The following is a 21365-nucleotide window of genomic DNA, read 5'->3' on the forward strand; positions in this document are numbered from 1 at the left end:
ATTCCTGACATTTCTTTTCTCTTAGTGCAAATTTAATAAAAGCTAAAACTGTGTGACTCTGCTTCTTTAAATGGATATATTTTACAGGTTTCATCATGGATGCTAAATCTTTTTAAAAGTTGGAGGGTCCTTTGCATAAAGACAGGAGTTGTCTTACATGTACTGAAATGCCTTTTGAAATGTTTTTTATGCTAGTCATACTTAAATACTGGACTTGGCTCACGGTGAAAAGTAAACTGTAAGTAGTCTGATTGACCAAAAGCAGTGCTGTTAAGGATAAATTAATGTTTTGAAGGCTGAATTCAGCTTTTAGAAGTGCTTTGCCATAAAATTAAGGACCTAAATGGGCAATTGCTTTGGGAATTGTTAGAGTTGTTAGAGCATTTGAGGTGCTGCTGTGCCTAGCTCTTCTTTTTATCCTTCTTGCCTGAAGATAGGGTCCTTGGCACTCTCCGCACGTGGTGGGAATGTGCCTGGTCTGCATCCGTGCAAAGGCACCTGCCTTGTTTTGTCTCTTCCTGAGCTGTGATGTGAGAACACCTCACTCACTGTCCTCAAGAAAAGTGAGGCAATGTTCCTATGAAGTGTGGCTTGGCTTAGCTGGCTAGTGCAGAAATGAACTGTTGAAGATGCCATCTTTCTCAGAAATTAATTTCTTTTCCCTTTGACTCCAGAATAAGCAATACTTCCAAATGGTTCTTGAGATATGTAAAATACTAGAGATGGAAAAGTTTTGACTTCTTTTTTGTGGTGGTATGTGTGCAACTGATATCCTGAAGAATACATGTTTGTTTAATTGAAAATATGGTACCCATGAGAGAGAGAAGATCCAGGCACAGTAATTAATACCAACAGAGGTCCTGCAAAGTTTATCGCATTTGGTTTTGGTCTTGTGAATGGCCCAACTGATAGTAATGGTATAATATGCAGAGCTTAGCATGTTCAAAGTATGCTGGTGCTAGGTGCTCCAATCCCTGCCGGCATGAGCAAATGTAGCTTCAGAACTCTGAAACAAATCCTGTGAGTTGTCTGAAAGTATGGCTGAAGGTGAGTGCTGTCAGCCTAACCCTGGGGAGAGAAAGCACAAGAAAGTTTCAGGGGAAAGTAGGGGGTCTTACTGCTTCTGCTTCTCACATCGGCTGAGGACAGAAGGGACAGGTGACTTCAGGCAGCAGCTGCCTATATGTTCTATTAATGGTTAGAGATCATAGTGAACTTTGGAAAGGATTATAATAAAATCCCTGAAAGATGTGCACTGCAATTCCTGTTTTCATTCCAGGCTCTGGTGTTGACCCTTTCATTTAGCCTGTACTTCAAAGCGTACGTGTCACACCTATAATGTAGACATCATGTCACGAATAGCATATATCTTTTTTATCTGCATAGGTTATTTCACTTAAACCACTATAGGCTGAAATAGTAAAATCATGCGTAAATAGGCATATCTGTCCTCTAAATGGCATTACTGTCCCAGGGAGCGGTTGCTGAGCTAGATAGTCTTTTCTGGGTGACCGCTCACTGACCATCACTAGTTTGGTGGTTTGTTGGGTTGATTTTAAAGCATTTACATGTATCTCTGGTGCTTGTTAACTCCTTTGAGCAGTATGAGTATTCAGCACCTTTAAAAATGAAATAATTACCTTTTTTATTTTGCTTGTGTGCTGCAAGTCTTAATTCAGATTTGTAAGACCTTTGGACTATCCCAGGTGATGATCTGTCTTTTCAGAGAAAACATGCCAAATTACAGGTGACTTTTTGCTTTCCAACAGGTGTTGATCCAGTTAGGTGTTCTCTTTAGATGCAAAAATGGACTAAGCAGTGGCTTTTCTTTTTGTGGAAATTAGCACAGAATAGTAGCTAGCATCTTTAAACTACATCTTAAACTGCCTGCGCTCTGTAAGCCATTTAATCAAATAAGGAAAGGTGGTAGGGAATGAGTAATAGATGAATGTCAAGAGTTGAGAAAAATTCTGCACAGAAAAACCTTTTCTGAATCTCTCATCCCTTCTATGTTTTCCCTAAGGTATATAAGGTGAAGTGTCAGACTAGTGGCCGTATTCTTGAAAGGGCCTGTATCTGAAAGAGGGTAATTAGGGTGATTTTTGTCCCACCATGTGAGGCACTGCCAAAGGTGTCGCATGGACGGATCTATGTGCTAATCTTTGCTGAAGGAGGAAGGAAACTGTATGAAGGTAGTGGTGGTGGCAGTACTGTGTGGTTTCAGGGGGGTGGGGAAAGAGCTCTGGGCCGCAGTGCAAAGGATGCATGTGTGAAGTCATTAATCTCAGGGATTTGCTTCATATACTTTTTTTTCCTACAGCCCACACACGGCTTTTGGCTATGGGTATGGCATTTTCCAGCAGACAGCCCATTGCACAGGAAAGTGAGGATGCTGTTGGAGGCTTTCTGAGTGCCCTAACATAGTCAACCCTTTCGCTCAAATTCTAAGTCCTCTGGCCCAGTTTCAAAGGAACAGAGTATGTGAAGGTAAACTTAGGATGCTTTGTCCCTCCTTTTATTTTCTTTATTGTCCTTAGACATGTATAAACTTATGGCTCTGATAGAATGTATGGCTGGACAAGGAGAATAATTAGTGCAGGTTTGGCCACCTTCCCCCTCTTTTTAAAAAGCAGGAAAACAGTTACAGAAACAGAAGAGCTGCTAAATGTTTGTTCAACTGCAAAAGAAGGATCAATGGTATGCTCTTGAGAACCCTTCGCATTTTGTTAATCTATGCAGGCAAAGATTTAGATTTATAATGAGATAAAGCTGTTTTTGCAGTTAAAACTGGTACTAACATCATTTAAGAAACTGTTCTTTCTCCAGTTATCTGACTTATGTAATGTCAGGAAAATACACCACAGCTGAAGGGATAAAGGCAGCTATAAATGTGTATAATTTGGGGGATGCAAGCATAGTTTTGCAAAGAGCACTTGTGTTCTACAATATCGGCTGTTGCATGAACTTTTAAAATGGAGGTCTCCACATTTAAATACAATAATTTCTTTATGATGTTTCTTCCATAAAACTCTTAAAGGGAAAATATATTTTCAAATGAGATGATGTTTTGAAATGTTTATATATCTGGGTTAAATATTTTACTGTTGTTCGTTACATTAGCACTCCAAAAGTGAAATTCCATTATCAAAATGGAAAAAAAATAATAAAAGCCAAATGTAAGTCTTGCAAAATGCCCTTTAAAATTAATTAATTTAAGAATAAATAGAATATCTTGTGAAAGGTGTTGCAAGTGGTCACTCTTTAATTGACTAATGAAAAACAAAATAAATGGGCCGTCTACTTAATGAATGAAACAATGAATTGATGGAGGCTGTTCTGCTATTTCTGTAACAAATGGAGATGTTATTTCCATTTAAGTAATTTTACCTCCCCTTCTTCATGTACTATTTCATTTCTTTTCCAGCCACTATCCTCTTTTGTCCCCACTCCCCAGTTCCCTCTCTCACAGTATTCCTCCCTGAACAAAAGTGGCCAACTGCTGTGCTGCTTGTCAAGTAAGTCAGTGTCAAAATTTTCAGCTGCTTTTATTGTTTAGATGTTCCTTTGTGTAGTAGGAAAACTTGTTGGATATTAGGTTAGTGGCAGTAATCATGGCATTTAATGATAACACTCTCCAATCAAATGATAAATGCTTGTTTATAGCAGTTCTCTTACACATCCATTAATCAAGAAAGGTTCTTGACACAGTGATAAATATAGCTGATTCTTGCTTAAATGTACCATTTACAAATAATTCAATCCTATTGATCAGTGAATGCATGATAGATATACTGTAAATACATAAGGTGCATAAAAGATACCAGGAGTGTATGTCAAACAACAGAAGATTCTTCTTCCACACATTCTTGTTGAAATGATCTTGTGCACTCTTGGTTTTGCAGTTTTATGGCTTGCTTAGTTCTGTGCACTTGTGTCTGTGCATGCACTGATGCTTGCTGATACGGATTTCAGAAGTTTGAAGAAACCTTTTGGCATTAGTACTGCATCTGTCCATCCTTATAGGATGATTAGTCCACTGTGCTTTATTCTCCAGTGTCCTGAATGTATCAGCATCTAAATAAGGCACTGACCAGTGAACATGGCAGCTCATGCGCAAGGGGTCTTTTCCCAAGACTAGTGCCCACAATGGTGTCATTGGTAGTATGCTGTGAGGATATGGCCAGATTGTGTATATAACCTCAGTGCTAAAACTTCTCTTGGTATCAGTTGTCCTTGCTGACCCTGACTTAATAGGTTAGCATTGTGGGGAATGCCTCCAAATTCCTGGTTGGCAGTCTCATGCACTGCATGCTCAAAAATGGGCTTTGCACAGTAGGAGTTAGTTGGAATCTCTTTTCTCTCTTTTGGTCTGGTAGAACTAGCAATGGCATTCACTTGTGCCCATTGTTTAAGGTCAGAAAAATTATATGCAAAATAATACCTTCTGTTTCTTTATGAGAAGTATAGAGAAGCCCCATTTAGTTGTAGCAGTCTTCAGGTAGTTTGAAATGGAGCCAATGCCCTGTGACACGGAACAGTCACGTGGGCTTTATCTTAGTCATTTTCCTAATCAAAATTTTGAAGCACATATACTGCCTTTTGATCTGCTTTTGAAAGTAATGCTTGGACTGGATCCTCAGTTGCATCTCTGAACCCTTTTAACTGAGTTTTTACAATGATTTCAGATTCTGTGACTACTACATTTTGCTGATGGGTTGGCGTTTGCAAAGCCTGTGAATTGTGCTCATGTAAACTCTTCGTTCTTTGAGCCGTAGCATTCTACGTCAGTAATGTTACTCTAGTATATATAAACCATCCTGGAGGTGGTTTCTATGAGTGTTATTCTCTGCCTTATCTTTAAAGTTGCAGTGTTTGTTTTTCATAGGGGTCCACCTGATATTATAATTATCCAGGAAATAGGGCCTCACACTAGTGAGAATACAAATGATTTTGAGTTCTTTGCTTTGAGAGTTTCTCAATAAATCCTTGTCTGCCTTGAGCGTTGAGATATTTTTTCAAACTCTTTATGTCTGAAAAGATTTAAAATTTCTTTTAAACATCTAGTCGTAACACTTCTTTCAGGAAGGTTTGTTCTCAAAATAGTACTTCTTGAAACCATTGTGTGCTTTCTCTAGGTGGTTGCCAACATGTGCTGGGGTCAGCTGACCAACTGACTGACTATCAAGATTAATTATAATTGTGTTATTTATATGTTTGTTACTCATTGAATATGTTCATTTTTTTTTTTCCCCTCAGATTTTTCAAATAAAGCTTGTTATTGCTTGGTCTTTATGAAGCCTAGATAATTACAGATCTGCATGTTCAAATGACTAGCTGACATTTGTTAAAATCTTTGCTTGTGGAGCGTGTGTACATAGTTTGCTTAAAAAGTATCTAGAGAGGACTTTACTTAACAACTTCTTACTTACCTGTCAGATGTGTCTGTGTAAATGTGGAAATGTTTCTTTGTCTTGTCAGAATTTCGTTTTGACTTTTGGAGTTCTTGCATCTAAGCTTGTGGGGTGCTGTCACTCAGAGAAGGTAGACATGAAGGTGACAGGCACAGGAAGAGGCTGGCAAACTGAGGCTTTTCACACTGAAAAATCAACAGAACTCACAGTTAGTTGATCTCCTGCTAACCTTGTTTATTCAGATTTAAGGTCTAGTCTTTAAATCTGACCCTGCAGTAGTCAGTTAGAAGGTTGCCCTTGTGTTCAGCAGCAGGAGGAAGGAAGAGGTACTTGATGTGATGGAGTTGCAGACATGCTCGTGAGTTACAAGGAAAGAATGGCAATGGATGATATGAAAGATCTGAAATGAAAGCAACAGCTGATTTTGTTCAGTTCAGAATGACCCTGCCAAAAGAGGCGAATGACATCACAAACTGGAAGGTCATCATTGTTTCTTAACAGACTTATAAAATATGTTTTTATCCAAAAAATACACTGAGAAACTTGAATAATGATGAATAAACCACTTTAAGCTCATGGGAAACAAGCATCCTTAGCTATTCAGAAAACTTCAAAACTGCTCATTAGAAGGGGTTCTAACTTCATCTTAATGCATGTAGTCAAATTCCTCGCTTTGTTAGGTTATTGTCAGGTATGTGCATGTGGTGTATTTTCCAGTGTCCTATTCCACTTGACTAAAAAGTCTGAAAACGCAGAAATTACACAAGCTCACTTGGTTATTTTTAGAGACATTGAGAGGCTGAGTGTCATTTACCTTATTTATTTTCGCTTAATCAGCTTTTCCCAGTTACAATTCTTCCATCATCAGCTTTGGAAATGAATCACAATAGAAGCAGCAATGTAAAAAGGTGGGGTTTTTTTCTGGTTTTGGGGTTTTTGTTTTTTTTGGTGTTTTTTTTGGTGGGGGTTTTTTTTTTATGTGGTCTCTTTTTTTTTTTTTTTTTTTTTTTTTTTTTTGTTAGGATGTGCAGATCACCATAGTTATGGGTAAAGTGCTCTGTGTAGTTTCCCATTCTAAAATACAATAAAACTCAGACTGAATAATTCTAGACACCCTTCCTCTTTATGACCCAGAAATGTTTGGAGTGCATCTTCTTGCCTTTTAACACTTTCCCATAGCTGAAATTTTGTTATTCCACAGATGCCCAGTTTTGTTTTCATTAGCTCCCTGTTCTGCATTTCCTGCTATGCCCTAAATCCACTTCTGAGTTAGAGGTGGAGACACCAGAACTTTCCCCCCCTCCAAAGAAGTGTCACCTAGTGCTGGATTATGAGGAGGTCTCCTCCTCCATCTTTGTGTGCCATCACTGAGAGTACAAGGAGCATTTGTAGGGGACCAGCTCGTGTTTTTAAAGAGCATCAGTTGCCTTCAAACCCTTTCTCTGTTCCCTATCGGTTTTGCATGTTCAAATTATTTTTGTGAAGTCCTTTTGATTGCTTGAAGACATTGCTGTGGTATCTTGATGTCCCCTCTTATTCAGTCTGGTATGTAGTCAACATCCCTTTATCTACCCTTTATCCCTAGTCAATCTTCCCTCTTAAATCCACTTCTTCAGCCCTTAAGCATCTTTTTGTTCTTGCTGTCTGAATTCTCCAAGTTTTTTTGTTTATGTAGTGTCAGGTGCTGGGCTGGTGCTGCTCAGAGCCAGACTTTCTGATTGTGTTCCAGTATTTAATGGTGTAGGCTAGACAGATACAGCTCACCTAGAAGGATGTTTACCTTCTCTCCACAAATTCAGTTTGGCTGTATTCAAGTCCACTGATTCTTATTTCCTTAGCTGAGGAACCCTTGCAGTTTGTGGCTTACAGTTAGTAAAGGCACAATTTCCACTCAACAGTTTTAAAATAATTTTCATTTGTTATGCTGCACTTTTGTATTTTGTTGGCTGTGACAATAACATTTACTTTGGACCTTAATCTTATTAATTTTCATGCATGACTTTAAGTACAATATTGACTGAATTCCTCTCTTTTCTCCCTTAGGAGATGGTTCAGGATAAGTGTTTAAAAACAATCTGAAAAGCAAGGCAATAAATTACATATGTAAGCAGCAATTCCATTAGCAGTTTTTGTTCATTCTGATAAACTGCTTTTCCGCTGCATTTATCAAACATATACCTTGAACACAGTAACCTATTCAAATACCTCTTATTTATTTATCCCTTCTTTGGAGAGAGGAGTTCTGGTGTTTCCACCTCTAACTCAGAAGTGGATTTAGGACATAACAGGAAAAATGCGCAATCCCTCTGTATTTCCATGTTGCAGTTGTGACTGGTTGCTTTGAATGAATGCTGCTGCGTGTATACGAGAACTCATCTGTTATCTTGCGGGTGTCTCCACAATTTGTCCATGGGCAAGGTGTTTTGCAAGGAGCAGATTCAGGTAGCCCCTTTCTGTGTGTGGTCTAATGCCTGCTAAATACATGACTTAGGGCTTGACACAGATGGCATGATTTTACCCCATTTCACGAAGTAGAAGTTGCATTTAATTTAGACTCGTAGAACAATTTGGGCTTGAAGGGACCTTCAAAAGTCATTTAGTCCAACCCCCCTGCAATGAGCAGGGACATCTTCAACTACATCAGGTTGCCCAGAACCACATCCAGCCTGGCCTTGGATGTCTCCAGGGATGGTGCACCTACTGCCAGCTACTGTATCCATGTTACTGTTTGTTTCTGGAAAGCAAGCAGTATTTTGGCAAAAGGACCTCCTATGTCTCAGGATGGTTGTGGACAGGGATGCTTGCTCAGCCTGAGCTGTATGTCAGGCACATCCCATATATGCAAAGCAGTTTTATTTTTGCATAATTTCAGATACTTTGCCTGGCAGGCTTACCTTCTCCTTGATAACTTGAAGAACTTTACAGAACAAGGAAAAAAAAGGAGGAGGAAACTCAGCAGTACTATGCTTTATCTTCTCACTTTGTGCCAACTCGGTCTCCAGGATGCCAGTGCCTTAGGTACACCAGAGTAATATTGCAGTAGCGCTGGAGAACTCTTCAGTTTTTTAGTTACAGCACTTGACAGTAATTCTGACAAACCCCACATGAGGATATTTAAAGGGGATGTTGCTGAAGTAGTTTCTTACATGTCTAGTGTATCGATACTTACATTTACTAAATTACTTGCACTCATTTATGTATCAGCAATAGCATTGTCTGCAGGGCCAGGGCAGTGATCTTCCTCCTGCGCTGGGCGGTAGTGAGGCCGCACCTCAAACCCTGTGTTCAGTTCTGGGCCACTCACTACAAGAGAGACATCGAGGTGCTGGAGCGGGGCCAGAGAAGGGCACCGGAGCTGGTGCAGGGCCTGGAGCACAAGTGTGATGAGGAACAGCTGAGGACCTGGGGGGGGTTAGTCTGGAGAAGAGAAGGCTCAGGGGGGACCTTATTGCTCTCTACAACTGCCTGACAGGAGGATGGAGCCAGGAGGGGGCTGGTCTCTGCTCTCAAGGAACAAGGGATGGGACAACAGGAAACGGCCTCAAGCTGCACCAGGGGAGGTTTAGATGGAGATGAGGAACAATTCCTTCTCCAAAGGGTGCTCAGGCATTGGAACAGGCTGCCCAGGGCAGTGCTGGAGTCACCGTCCCTGCAAGTGTTCGCACACTGTGTGGCTGAGGCCCTCAGGTTAGTCGTGGGTTAGCCGAGGGTTAGTGGTGGCTTTGGGAGTGCTGGGGAATGGTTGGACTGGATGATCTTAAAGGTCTTTTCCAACCCGGCTGATTCTGTGATTCTGTGATAACACCCTGTTTATTCAGTTCTCTTGCCTCTAATTTTCTAAAGCTTCAGAAAGTGATGGATCGCCTAATGGACTAGCTGTTACAAGAGGTTTATTGTGGATGTGAAAGTGTGTCTCATACAACTTGAGCATATCCAGAGCAAACTGTATTCAAACTTTATCTTTGCCCTCTTTCAGTGGACTCCGGCTGTTCAACTGGACACTGTTTTATATCAATGCGCTGGACTACAGGATACAAGTGTTGAGATTATAGGTGCTTTTATCTAGTATAAATTTTCAAAGAGTTTCACCGTTGGCAGTTTACATTGCTCAACCTATTCTCTTTTATATAACATACATGGGAACCACTAGCTAGAGAATCGTACTTAGCAGCTGGTTACACTCTATGTTTCTTTCAAGAGCTCGTGCGAAACTTCAAAGTTTACATCAATTTATAGGAAAAATAATGCTCGACTATCAAAGGGAGAAATGAGCAGAGTCCTCAAACGTTGGTGCTGGTTTGAATGCTTCCATGTTGCCCTGAACACGGCTCACTTCTTTGGAACATACGCTGTTATTTATATTATCTTTCCCTGTGATCCTTTCTAAAGGATTTTTGTCTATTGAGAAAAAAAAAAAATCAGCAGTGGAAAAGTTTAAAATAAGGTTTTAAATGTGCATGAGGTGGAGATGTATCTTGATTTTTTTTTTTTTTTTTTTTTTTTTTTTGCAATTTTTCGAAGTGCATTTATGAACTGCCTTTAATCTACTGAAGGAAACTGAGATGTTTATATTATGTCATTGGGATCTCATTAGTTCCTTGCTTGTTTTTTAATAGGATCATAATTTCATCTGGCAAGCCAAAACTTTGTCTTACCACCCTTTTACCTCCTTCTCTGTTTGCAAAGCCCAAGAAAGTCTTTGTCTGAAAGTTATGTTTCAAAGCAAAACAAGAAACTCCTAGACAAAATAATTCAACTCCCACTCACTAGGCTGGTAGGAAAAGCTTAGCACTGTGTGTGTAACATTCCTGGGGAGTCCTTGGCTCGCTCAGCGTTGCAGCCCCCTCAACACCAGAGCGATTAGGTGAAAGCAGCCGCAAGCTCAGGGACACGTGTAAGTCACAGTTCCACTCTAGGCTGGCTTGAGAACGTTGGTGAAGAATATTTCGATGAAATCAAAATGAAATTTTCTCATTTAAGGGGTACAGAAGAGAGAAACTTCTAAAATCTTTATTATGGTTTATGAGATACTAGGTAATGTGGTTCGTCCATGAATTTGGGAATGATTTTTATTCTGAAGTTTAAAAAAATAAAGTCAGTTTGTAATTCACTTGAAGGCGGGTTACTAAGTATAATAGTTAGGAGCATAGACTCTCTCACCTTAACTGCCAGCGAAGTTCTTAGTAGGTTTTCTAATGGCCCATTCTGAAAACTATAGGAAAACTGTGTCTAGATCTGTCCTTTTTTTTTTTTTTCTCTCTATGTAATTGCTTTTGTAACTGGGGTTCAACTCACTTAACCTTAATTCTCTGGCATTTGTCTGTAATCAGTGGTGGGAAATGGACCCTCCAGAGGACAGCTCCATTTGTGCAAATTAAGAAAACATGGATTGAGGTAAGGATGATTTAACAGGTAAGGCAAAAGCTGCACAGGCAAGCAAGGAGTTCATTCTCATCGGCAGGCACATACTTGAGAAGACCAACACCGTAACTTCAAATGTCGCCCTTTCTTCTTCCCTCAGCTTTTATTGCTGAGCATGACACTGTATGGTATGGAATATCCCTTTGGTCAGTTGGGGTCAGCTGTCCCAGCTGTGCCTCCTCCCAGCTCCTTGTGCACTCCTAGCCTACTCATTGGTAGCCTACTTGCTGGCGTGGTGGGGTGAGAGGCAGAAAAGGCCTTGGCTCTGTGTAAGCACTGCTCAGCAATAGCTAAAACATCCCTGTGTTATCTATAGTGTTTTCATCACAAATCCAAAACACAGCACCATATGAACTACTGTGAAGAAATTGACTCTGTCCCAGCCAAAACCAATACATGTTTCCTCATCAGTAGAGCAGGAGATGTGGGTTGGGCAGCTGGTGGGCTAGTGTGAACAGGGGCACAGAAATGCAAACTGAAGATCTGATCTATTTTCCATGGCTGGTGTCTTCAGTCCAGAGCCAATCTGATCTATTTTCCATGGCTGGTGTCTTCAGTCCAGAGCCAAATTGGAAGATTTCTGGTGTGATGTGCTTTCTTTTTTGCCTTTCCTCCCCACTGCCCCAGGATTGATTTGTCTGTCTGCATAAATGTCCACATTATTGAAATTCCAGTGGTAGCAGCATCACAGGGCTAGTGTTACATGGTGCAGCAGTGACCCCTGACCATTGTGGGTGGCTGTAGTGAGGCTTCCCAGCAGAACATGTTCTGGTTTTACAATATCTGCTTATCCCCCTGGTCAATCTGATTCAGTATTCTCCCATCACAATTAGAAGCATGTGTCTGGGTCAGGAACACCTCTCCCTTTGCTGAGATAAGGGGAGCTCCTAGACTAGATGCTACTAGGAACAGCTCAACAGTAGCAACTTTAAATAATGTAAAAGCTTTCTCCTGTTAATTCATTATATGTTTCTTGCATCTTGACAATCCACTTGTTTTCTCAGAAGCTTCAGATTTCTAGATACCTGACTTTTCGTGCTCTACAGTTCCTTCCCATTGCAACTCTCAACTATAGGGTCTAGCTTGCAAGGCACATGGGCCCGGGTTCTCTGCTGTGCTCAAATTCTGAGCATAACTAAAGTGACTGTAGGTAACAGATAGACTAATTACAATGGAACTACATGATGTCATGGTGTCAAATCATATTTGATAAACACTGAATCCCTCCTCATACTCCTACCCAAAATAATTATTAAGACATTAATATTTAATGTCTTAAATAAGTATCAAGACATTATGGACTACTGTGATAACATTGAACACTTTGGGCAATGATGGTGGGGGATTCTTCCATGCTCTGCTTCGCCAGCCTTTCCCTCCTGTGTTGCTGAAGCAGAGGAGATGCCCAGGTAGGCTCATTCCACTTGGAGAGTAGATAGGAGAGATGCATGAGCAGAGAGGCATGGATTGATGAAGAAAGGTTGTTGGGATTAGTATTGTAGGTTTAGTAGTAGCATGGAACTCTCAACTAGTAATTCTGGTATTGCACATGTTTAGTCAGGAAGACTGAGATGCCTGTCATGGAGAAGTGGTAGGCAGAGAGGGGCACAAAAGATGGCTTTAGTGGGAGATTGAGATGTATTTTTTTCTGTTCCCACAATTTTAAGTGTTTGCTTCCCCCTCCCCTCCCCCCCCCCCTCCCCAGTTCCTCAAATTGTTTTTCACCATCCTTTTATAATTTTTTCCTTTCTAATGCATCAATTTGAGAATTAAATATTAAGATTCTGGTATTTCCATTGTGAAGCATCTTCCACTACACTTTCCCATAGTTAATTATAGCACAGATGAATGACAGTAACGATGTCTGAATCCAGCTTTGATTCACCGTACCTGCTGTTGCCTGAGTAAATGCATTATTCGTAACTTACATGATACTTCCCTGAAAGCAGTAGTCTTGAAAGCAATGTATGTAATATAATGTGTCATTATTCCAGAGCTCTGAAAATGTCCTTTTAGAATTCTCCTTAGTAGTACAGTTTATGTGATATGGAAACTATTTTCTAGCACGTGTGCCTAAGTAGTGAGCCCTTTGTTAGATCCAATTAGAATTTCTCCCTTGATAGAGTGTGAGGCTCTAAAGTGGTGTTATGCTTGGCCACAGCTAAAATTAATCCAGTCAGTTGGGACTCTCAACATCAAATTTCTGCAATCTCAGGGTATAGAACCACTGATACATATGTTTACATTCACCAAATCCAGCGTTGAGTGCAAGTGGCAATAGCCAAGCCACTTGTCTGGTGTAGTGTGCGACATGTCAGCGCGTTTCAAAGTTATTATGTGCATACAAGCTACTGTACAACACCACTTTCCCCTATGATGTGGTGTAGCTCCTCTCCAGGTGGTGAAGAGGGTTTCTCATTTGTCTTCTGACTTTTTTGAGAGTATGATGCACATGCTATTTATGCTATGTTCATGAAGATACTTAATAGCGTTTAAGAAAATCCTATGTATTTTCTGTTTCTTTTCCACTGAAAATTGTTAATTAAAAAACCCTAACAAAACAAACACTTTGTGGATTACCAGCTATTTTGTTCATTTTAGTGTTTATTATGGGGCTCAGCATTATAAAGGATTGCTTGAAAAACTTGATTTAGTGTTAAGCACACTAATGTCAGGTGGAGTAAAATACTTTTGAGTATCACTGATTGTTTTTTCCCCACCATGTATTTCCTATGCTAAAATCTGGGAAGGGAGAATTAGTTGCTGTTGATGCTTTGCTATAGCAAGAGTGATAAATGTGACTTAAATCTAACCCAAATTTACTGGTTTTCCTGGGAGTTGATACAAAGGCTGTTTTGACCCATCATGGTCCACTTAAATCTCTGTGAGCATCAAAATAACTCATCAGCATCTTCAGACATGCAAATTCTTTTAAACTGAACCTTTGTTTTGCTGGCTAACTGAGCTCTTCAAGCATTGCAAATCTACATCCCTCCAGGCTGCAAATGGTGTGTCACCCTTGGTGTTCTCCTAGGCCTGACTCTTCTTGGTGTTCTGTGGCTTCTGCAGGTGCTTATGCTGACTGGAGAGCCCTCCTTACCCGCTTGATACTTCAGACAGCTGTTGCAGAGTGAGGCCTGGTCCAGTCTGTGCTTGTCCTGCAGCCTGCTTGTCTGTTATGGCGTGAAAGAGCCCTGAGTGAGCTAGAAATGACCCTCTGAGGAGATGAAAAGTCTGGAGAGAGGTGGTGGCTTTGCTCAGTGCTGGGTCATGTAGCATTGGAAATATTCTGAATAAAAGGTTAGGAGTATGTGCTATGCCCTGGTGACTTTCAGCTGCAAAAGAGGAGTTTCCAAACTGGAGGGCTCACAGTTACCCAAAGCTATAAAGGATGCTTTTGTAGTTACAGGAAGGAATCAGAAATCTTATTTCAGTTTTTACATTGTTTTCTTCTTAATATGCATAAACAGTAGAAAACACTTTTTTTCTGGCATTGTAGGCCTGTTCTTACCCTACCTACTCTGCTCCAAACTCCTTTGCTGTTTCCTTGGAAGTGACTCCATGATGGTTAACTATTCCTCCTGGGCTGATGATGATGGGTTGTATGTCTTTGGGTTGAAAAGCACTGTCAAAAGCTGCTCTGTGTGAGTGTGTATGTGTGTGTGTGTGTGTGTGTGTGTGTGAAAGCTGAACCAATACTGGTTGCTTGGGAATAACCCATCATCAGGTCATTTCTATTTTCTTGTAGTAGCTACCTGGATGGAGCAAAATGCTGTGCACGATATATAGGGACCATGAGCCCTACTTTGGAGGCAAGTCTAAAAAAGCCCCAAGTACAGCATACTAATTGTGATATAAAATTTTAGTGAAATGCATATGGACAGTCATATATTTAAATTTTCTGGATAGCTATGATAGAATTGGATTCTTGACACATTTCTTTATGTACGAACAGTTGCAGTTTTACCTCAGGTTTCCATTTTTTTAAAGTTAAGGATGGTATTATCTTAAAATTGGACATAATACGTTTTAGTTAGCTAGATGTAAGATACAATTTTAATTACTAACTTTGCTAAAAGTGAGAATTTGAGGGCTAGCAAATCTGTTAAAAATCTGTTAAAAAAGTTAGCTATGCAGTTACGGAGTGAAGCAACTAAGTTGTGTTCTGGGTGCTTTTTGCATTGATCTGGTGGAATTCAGCTGAAGGACAAGTTTTGGATTGCCCTGAAAAAAATATCAGCAGACGACAGAGAGATTTACTAAGATATTAATAAATGTTCCTGCATGTGACTGGTATATGCATGCTGGAAGTGTGTAACTGATCAAGCAGATGATCATAGAATCATAGAATAGTTAGGGTTGGAAAGGACCTTAAGATCACCTAGTTCCAACCCCCCTGCCATGGGCAGGGACACCTCCCACTAGACCATGTTGCCCAAGACTCTGTCCAACCTGGCCTTGAACACTGCCAGGGATGGGGCATTTACCGCTTCTTCGGGCAACCTGTTCCGGTGCCTCACCACCCTCATGAAGCAGCCTTTGTGGCAACTTTTTTCTTCAAACTAGTATATGATGGTTTATTTTACTGTCAGCTAGAATATACATTTTTATGTACTTTAAAGCAGACAAAATCTTGTACTCCATTATTTGAGTGTATATAAGTTAAACAAAACACTTATGTAAGACTCAAGTATTAGTTTTTATGAAGCTAAATTCTAGTGTTCTGCCAAAACTAGTAGAAAAGTTAGCAAGGCTGACAGCAACCTAAGTTTTGGCCCGCTATCTGTTCCTAACTAGAAATGATTATGAATCTTAGGAATGAACATAAAGTGGCATGGATCTTAGTGAAGAAAAATGTAATAATTCTTACTTAAAAAACTCTAACCTGTTGTAACTTTCTAGCTTATTTCTGTAAAACATCTGTTCAGGAATTATACTATGTTATCGAGAGAATTATTTTGTCTGTGACTTTTCTGTACTGGGTTTACATTTCCCGTTTGGAAAAAGGTGACCTGCCATCTTGATTGTTGTCTTATCACATTCAGCTCTCTTGCTGCAAATTGTTAATCTCTTTTGCTAAATTTGTCATAATCTGGGATTTACTTTGTTCTCAAGCCACATTGTTCTCTTGATTCTGTTGTTTCATTCATAGCTCTGCCAAGCCCCATCAGTTCCACATGCTGTAATGCTTAGCTTGCTTTCAGGCTTGCCACAGGTATACAGACTGACTGTTTACTGCACCACTCATCCCTGTCCTCTCTTAAGCGTACCATCACCTTCTGAAGCATAACTGTTTGTAAATCAAATGATAAGCTTTTTTGATCATTGTAACAAGTTTGAGAAATCCATCCACATGAAGACGAGTGGCCAGGTTATTATGTAGGCAGAGTGAGTCTTTGCGTATAAAATGCTTAGTTATTGGAAAACCTTTTGCATTTGACTTTCTGTGATTTTGAAGAAATGCTTTTTATGTAGCACGATTTATTTAAATTTGAGTGTATAAGGCAGGGTGTGGACCATTGAGGAATAGTGTAGGCAAGTTTGTGTGAGTCATAAAGCCTGAATATGAACTTTTTAGTTCTTCCTGACCATGAAAAATCTGTGGTTTGGTCCTACTGTTGTTTTATTCATTCGGTCAATAACTGAATGGTTATGACTGACAAAGCACTGGAGTGTGTGACAAAGTGAATCCAGTCTTAGGGGTGAGTATTTGTCAGTTCAAGTACCAGTTCTTCCTCTGAGCTGTATTACTAGCCAGGAGTCCTACAGCTTTTTCCAGTTGCTTTGGGAATGAGCATTAAGGTTGAACATATTCCCTGCACCCTGCATAGGTCTATGTCACTTAGTTCTAGCTTAGCGTTTGTGAATTACCTCAAGACTGGTCAGACTGTAAATGTTTCAAGGGCTTTTTAACAGAAGTACAGACTTCAGAGGAAGATCAAATAGGCTTTTAAAAAGTGAATGTTACTTCACAACTATTACTTTTGCCATCAGTTTATGTTCATTTCTCTGTCTTAGGGAAAGCAGCAAAAATGCTTTTGAGCCTTCTAAAATCACTGGTGTCTTAATTTGTGGTAGATCCACACAGATGCACGCAGAAATGTGGCTGATTAAAATACATAATAAACATTTTCATGTATGGAGTGTAATTTTTGTTTTCGGTTAAATTAGAGAACCAGTAAGTGCAGGAGAGTGCTATGTAAATTATTTGCAGTGGTTTTGACAGCATTTTCTTAGACAAATAAAAAGCAGATTTTGCCCACCATTTTTTATGATTTGTCTTATGTTTTTAATCAGGCTCATAAGTCCTAGGGATAAAAGATTTACAGGGTCAGAGCTTTTAGCTTTACAGTGGCAAAGAAGGGGAAATCTTTCTCTAACACATTTAATTTGTACATTTTAGTTTCTGTTTTGTTGAATTGCTTAATATTGATGACATCTTGGGGGAATTGTATTTTTATGTCATATGTTTATGTCAGTGTGCTTGGGAGAGAAAAAGGGGAAGCATGCACTAGTTGGGAAGGGAGCTATAAACCACAGTTCTTCGGGCATCATGTGCATAGTGTTGCACTGAAAGAAGCCTTGCGCAGGCAGAATAGCATAAGCACCTCTTTTTAAAAGACCCGTAGCACTGTCCCAGGGAAGACGATGTTTCACATGAACCTTTTACTGTATTTGCATTCAGTGTTCTTGGCTCATTATGTCGGACTTCTGATAACAGTGAGTGGCAGAGGTCTTGGCAACAGATCTCTTGAGAAAAAGGACCTTCATCCAAGAGGAGGAATGAGGAGACATGAAGCAAGAGTGTTCATAGTGGTCTGTTTGGTACCTATGGAAATACCCAGGGTACAGGAATGGATGGAATTCCCCTAAAGTAGTATATAAATTTACAGGTCAGTTACCACCACATACTTCCCTTTTTCCTTAGTCTTCATGGAAAAAGTAAACACAGACTGGGAAGGTTAACGAGAAACCATTTGAAGGCCTCATTCTTCCAAAGCAAAAGGGAAGAAAGAACACTTTTTTGCTTTTTCACATTGACTTCCTTCATGTTTCATGTTCAGGAAAGAGTGCATTCCACCACATCAGCTTCAGTCCTGTTTGAGAATTAGCCTTAAATTTTCCACTGCTAAACATACATTTTTCACCTCAGTGTACAGTATTTAGCCGCATGCCATAACCTAAGAGCCCAGCCCAACCCTATTCAGGCAAGTTGTTGTACTGGTGTTAGTATTAAGCATTAGACACCAGTTTTCCAGTGCCATACCTGTCCAGTAAAACCTCTCTAGCGAACCATCAACAGTTGTCCAATACATTGCAGTGCCTACAATATGATGCTTAAGAACATTTAAGTTGAAGTCAGTTAAATGAGTGGAATGAGGATCTTGCACACATCCATGACAGAACAGCACCTTGAAGTTGTAACATTTCTGTTTCTTTTATTCTCTCTTTTCATGTTTTGGGTTTTCTTGAACCACTTTCTTTTGAACACTAAATCTTTGGGTTTTTCCCCCCCTTCTCATTTGTTTTGACTCTCATGTGCTGTATTTTCTTTTGCCTTTATCTTGTTCATCCACTGACCATATATGCTTCCTAAAGTAGACTATTCTCAATGCTTGTCTTATTTCTCTCCTGATGCTAGATGGACACAAAGCTATTAGAAGCTTCAAGGACGGAAGCACTTTCTCCTGTTCAGAGCATTTATATATAATCTCAGAAGTTTGTTTTTTAACAGTAGACCTCAGAGAGGTAAAAAAAAAAAAGTTCCAATAAAACAGATCAAAGAGGCAATATTTATAAAAACTGTATATTGAAAAATTATTTTGAAATACATTGCTTAAATTACTTTTCCTTTTGGGGCAACTGCTAAAGTACTTAATAAGCTGGTTTTGAACAGGACCTGGAAGGAAGTAGAAGAATTACAAGTATTTTCTTACTTTCCACTTGTTATGAAGAAAATTTAGTTGCTCTGCCAAGCGTGCTTTCAGTTCTGTTTTGTCCCAAGTAGGAGCCCAAGAAATTTTCTATTGAAAGGAAAATATGTAAATATAAAAAAATTATTTACATCTTGCATATTTATGTAAAAGAATATTCTGCATATCCTAGCTTTATAAAACTTCAGTATTACTGAAAGTACCCTTAGTGCAGCTCAAGGATGCACTTAAAGCTATTCCAGTATTTTTGAGGACTGTAAATAGGGAGTGTTTAGCAGAAAAGAACAGGAACACATCGAATTAGTAGACTGCTGTGGTTTTGCACAGAAAGAAATGTTTGAGTAACTTCCAGAAGTGAACAGCAGAGGAAAACCAGGCAGAATTGTCATGATTAAAACAGGTTGAGATATGTGTTAGACTAATGAATATGTTTCAGGCAGAAAGAAGGCTTTTCCACTGTCTGCTTACGGAAGGGATATGGTCGCGGCCTTGTAGCACAGGCAGGTGTTACAGAGCCTCCTCATAGAGTGTGAATGCACCCTTGCCCTGACTTATGGACTACAGCTGTCCCAGCCCACCAGCTGGGCCAAGCAGGGAGTGCCAGGAGAGCATTGGAATGAGACTGAGGGTTTGTTCTCATGTGTAACCTCAACCCCATGTTGACATAAGCCAAAATTGACCACAGAGGAATTGTTCAGCCCCTGTGGAGGTCAGCCTGTCTTTTTTAGAAGTGCTTATATTTCACCTCAGGGATCCATTTTGAACAATCTAACTTGGTTTCATGTAGGTTGTTGGTTTTTTGTTGTCTTTTTTTTTTTTGTTTGTTTGTTGGGTTTTTTTTTTTGTGGTTTTTTTTTTTTTGTTTTGTTTGTTTGTTTGTTTTTTGTTTTTTTTTTAAATTAAAGTAGTCTAGTCATATCTTCCTGTCTGGTAGGGAAGTCATTCAGCTTGCACCACAGGCATACAAATTTAAGTCGTCTTTTGTAGAGTAAGAGCGGTAGTAAGGCTTTTATTCTTGTTTGCTTAGTCCAGTTTGGTTATTCAATGGGGACCTAATAGAACTGAATATGGATTCCAATTAAATGATTTTAAGAATTGTATGTCTGAATTCTTTTGGAATTCTTAATATTTGGCTGTCTGGGATATAGATTCTGGCTTTCATACTGTGTTCATTTCAGTGGGATTAAACTTTCCTGTAAGGGGGAATATAAGCTTTTTTCAGATTTGCATGTAATCGGGTAGAAACGATGTAGTTAAAATACAAAAATGGGCAAATGGGAAACTTATATGAGCAGTGAGGTTCCTAGTCGGACAACCGGTTGTTCAGTGGACTTTGCTGCAAGCCAGGACTTTCTGGTGCCTTTTGTCTTTTGATGCTTGTAGAGAGAAGTCATTCTCCAGCTGCTTATTTTGCTACTGGACTTCATGCTTAGGTATCTCAAAGTTTCTGTGTGATATTGGATAAGGTTCTTCTATGTGTTGGTCGTTTCTCCTAACTTTGTGTTAGAAGCTGTTTTTAATATGGTACTGCTGGTTTTGGTTTTTTTTTCTTGCTAAGTTCACTGGTAAAAGTACCTAATAAAATGGCTTTCTGAACAAGTGTTTGTGGAAGTACACTAATAATCTCCACATGGTTCATGCTTTCTCTTTTTAAAACTCCATAAGCTAGTTCATTCATACTGCTAATACTTCAAGTTTCCCCTCTGAGTTCACTAAAGAATTCTTTGTATGTCATGCTATCACAGGCTTTATTGAAGGCCAGATAAATGATGTCTACTAGAGATGCTCACATTAAAAAAAGAAAATTAAGTTAGTTTGACATTGCAGACAGAAGTATATTCCTCTGTTTACTTCTAGCTCTTCAACATTCCTCTAGCTGCCCTCTCCCCGCCCATAATTGTCTTGAAGCCTTGCATTCTGCTGGGATCGGAATAACTGGACTTTCATTGCCCAGACTGCATTTTTTCTTTCTCAAGTTATGGGTATTATATTTGCTATTTTCCGATCAGATGGCACACTCTCAACATTGGAGACCTATTAAAATATTTTCTTTGCCAGCCTTTCCATTTCCAGAGCCCTGGGATGTAAATTATCTAATCTTTTGGATTTTTCTGCCATGTCAACTGTGTTTATTTTTATGTCCATTAACTAATCTCAAAGAAGAGTATATAATTTTCTGGTTTAGTTTCTAAATTAAAAACACATATTTGGTAATTCACATTCTGCAGAAATCTTGGAAACAGGCTGGTAAACATTCTTTAAAACTGCTTGTAGAATTCACTGGCCTATTAATATTACCCAAGAAGCCATAAAAAACACAAGCCAATTTGACAGTAAAAGTAATGTACATTTCCCAGAAATTTAAAATTTTGGGGTGAAGAGTCATTTGGCAGAGGAATGATCATTTTCCTCCATGGCTTTCAACCAAGGTTTGACTTTTGTTCAATCTGTTGCCTCTTGACATTCCTTTAGTGTATGAGGAAGAAAACGGATGCCCTGAAATCTTGAATGTGGAGTTTTTCCTTCCATGTGTCTGATGTTCCAGCCCATCAAAAATGTTACTTTCCTTCCCATTTCCTTTCTCCCCTACATGTATTTC

At 39.5% G+C, this 21365-nt stretch overlaps 1 protein-coding gene across 2 annotated transcripts in view; it reads left to right on the forward strand.

Moving 5' to 3' along the window:
• The window catches only part of BMPR1B (bone morphogenetic protein receptor type 1B), a 244252-nt gene that overhangs the window by 6573 nt on the left and 216314 nt on the right, over nt 1-21365 (forward strand). The window lies entirely within an intron of this gene.

The sequence above is a fragment of the Strigops habroptila genome, chromosome 7, assembly GCF_004027225.2.
Source record: "Strigops habroptila isolate Jane chromosome 7, bStrHab1.2.pri, whole genome shotgun sequence".
Lineage (NCBI taxonomy): Eukaryota > Metazoa > Chordata > Aves > Psittaciformes > Psittacidae > Strigops > Strigops habroptila.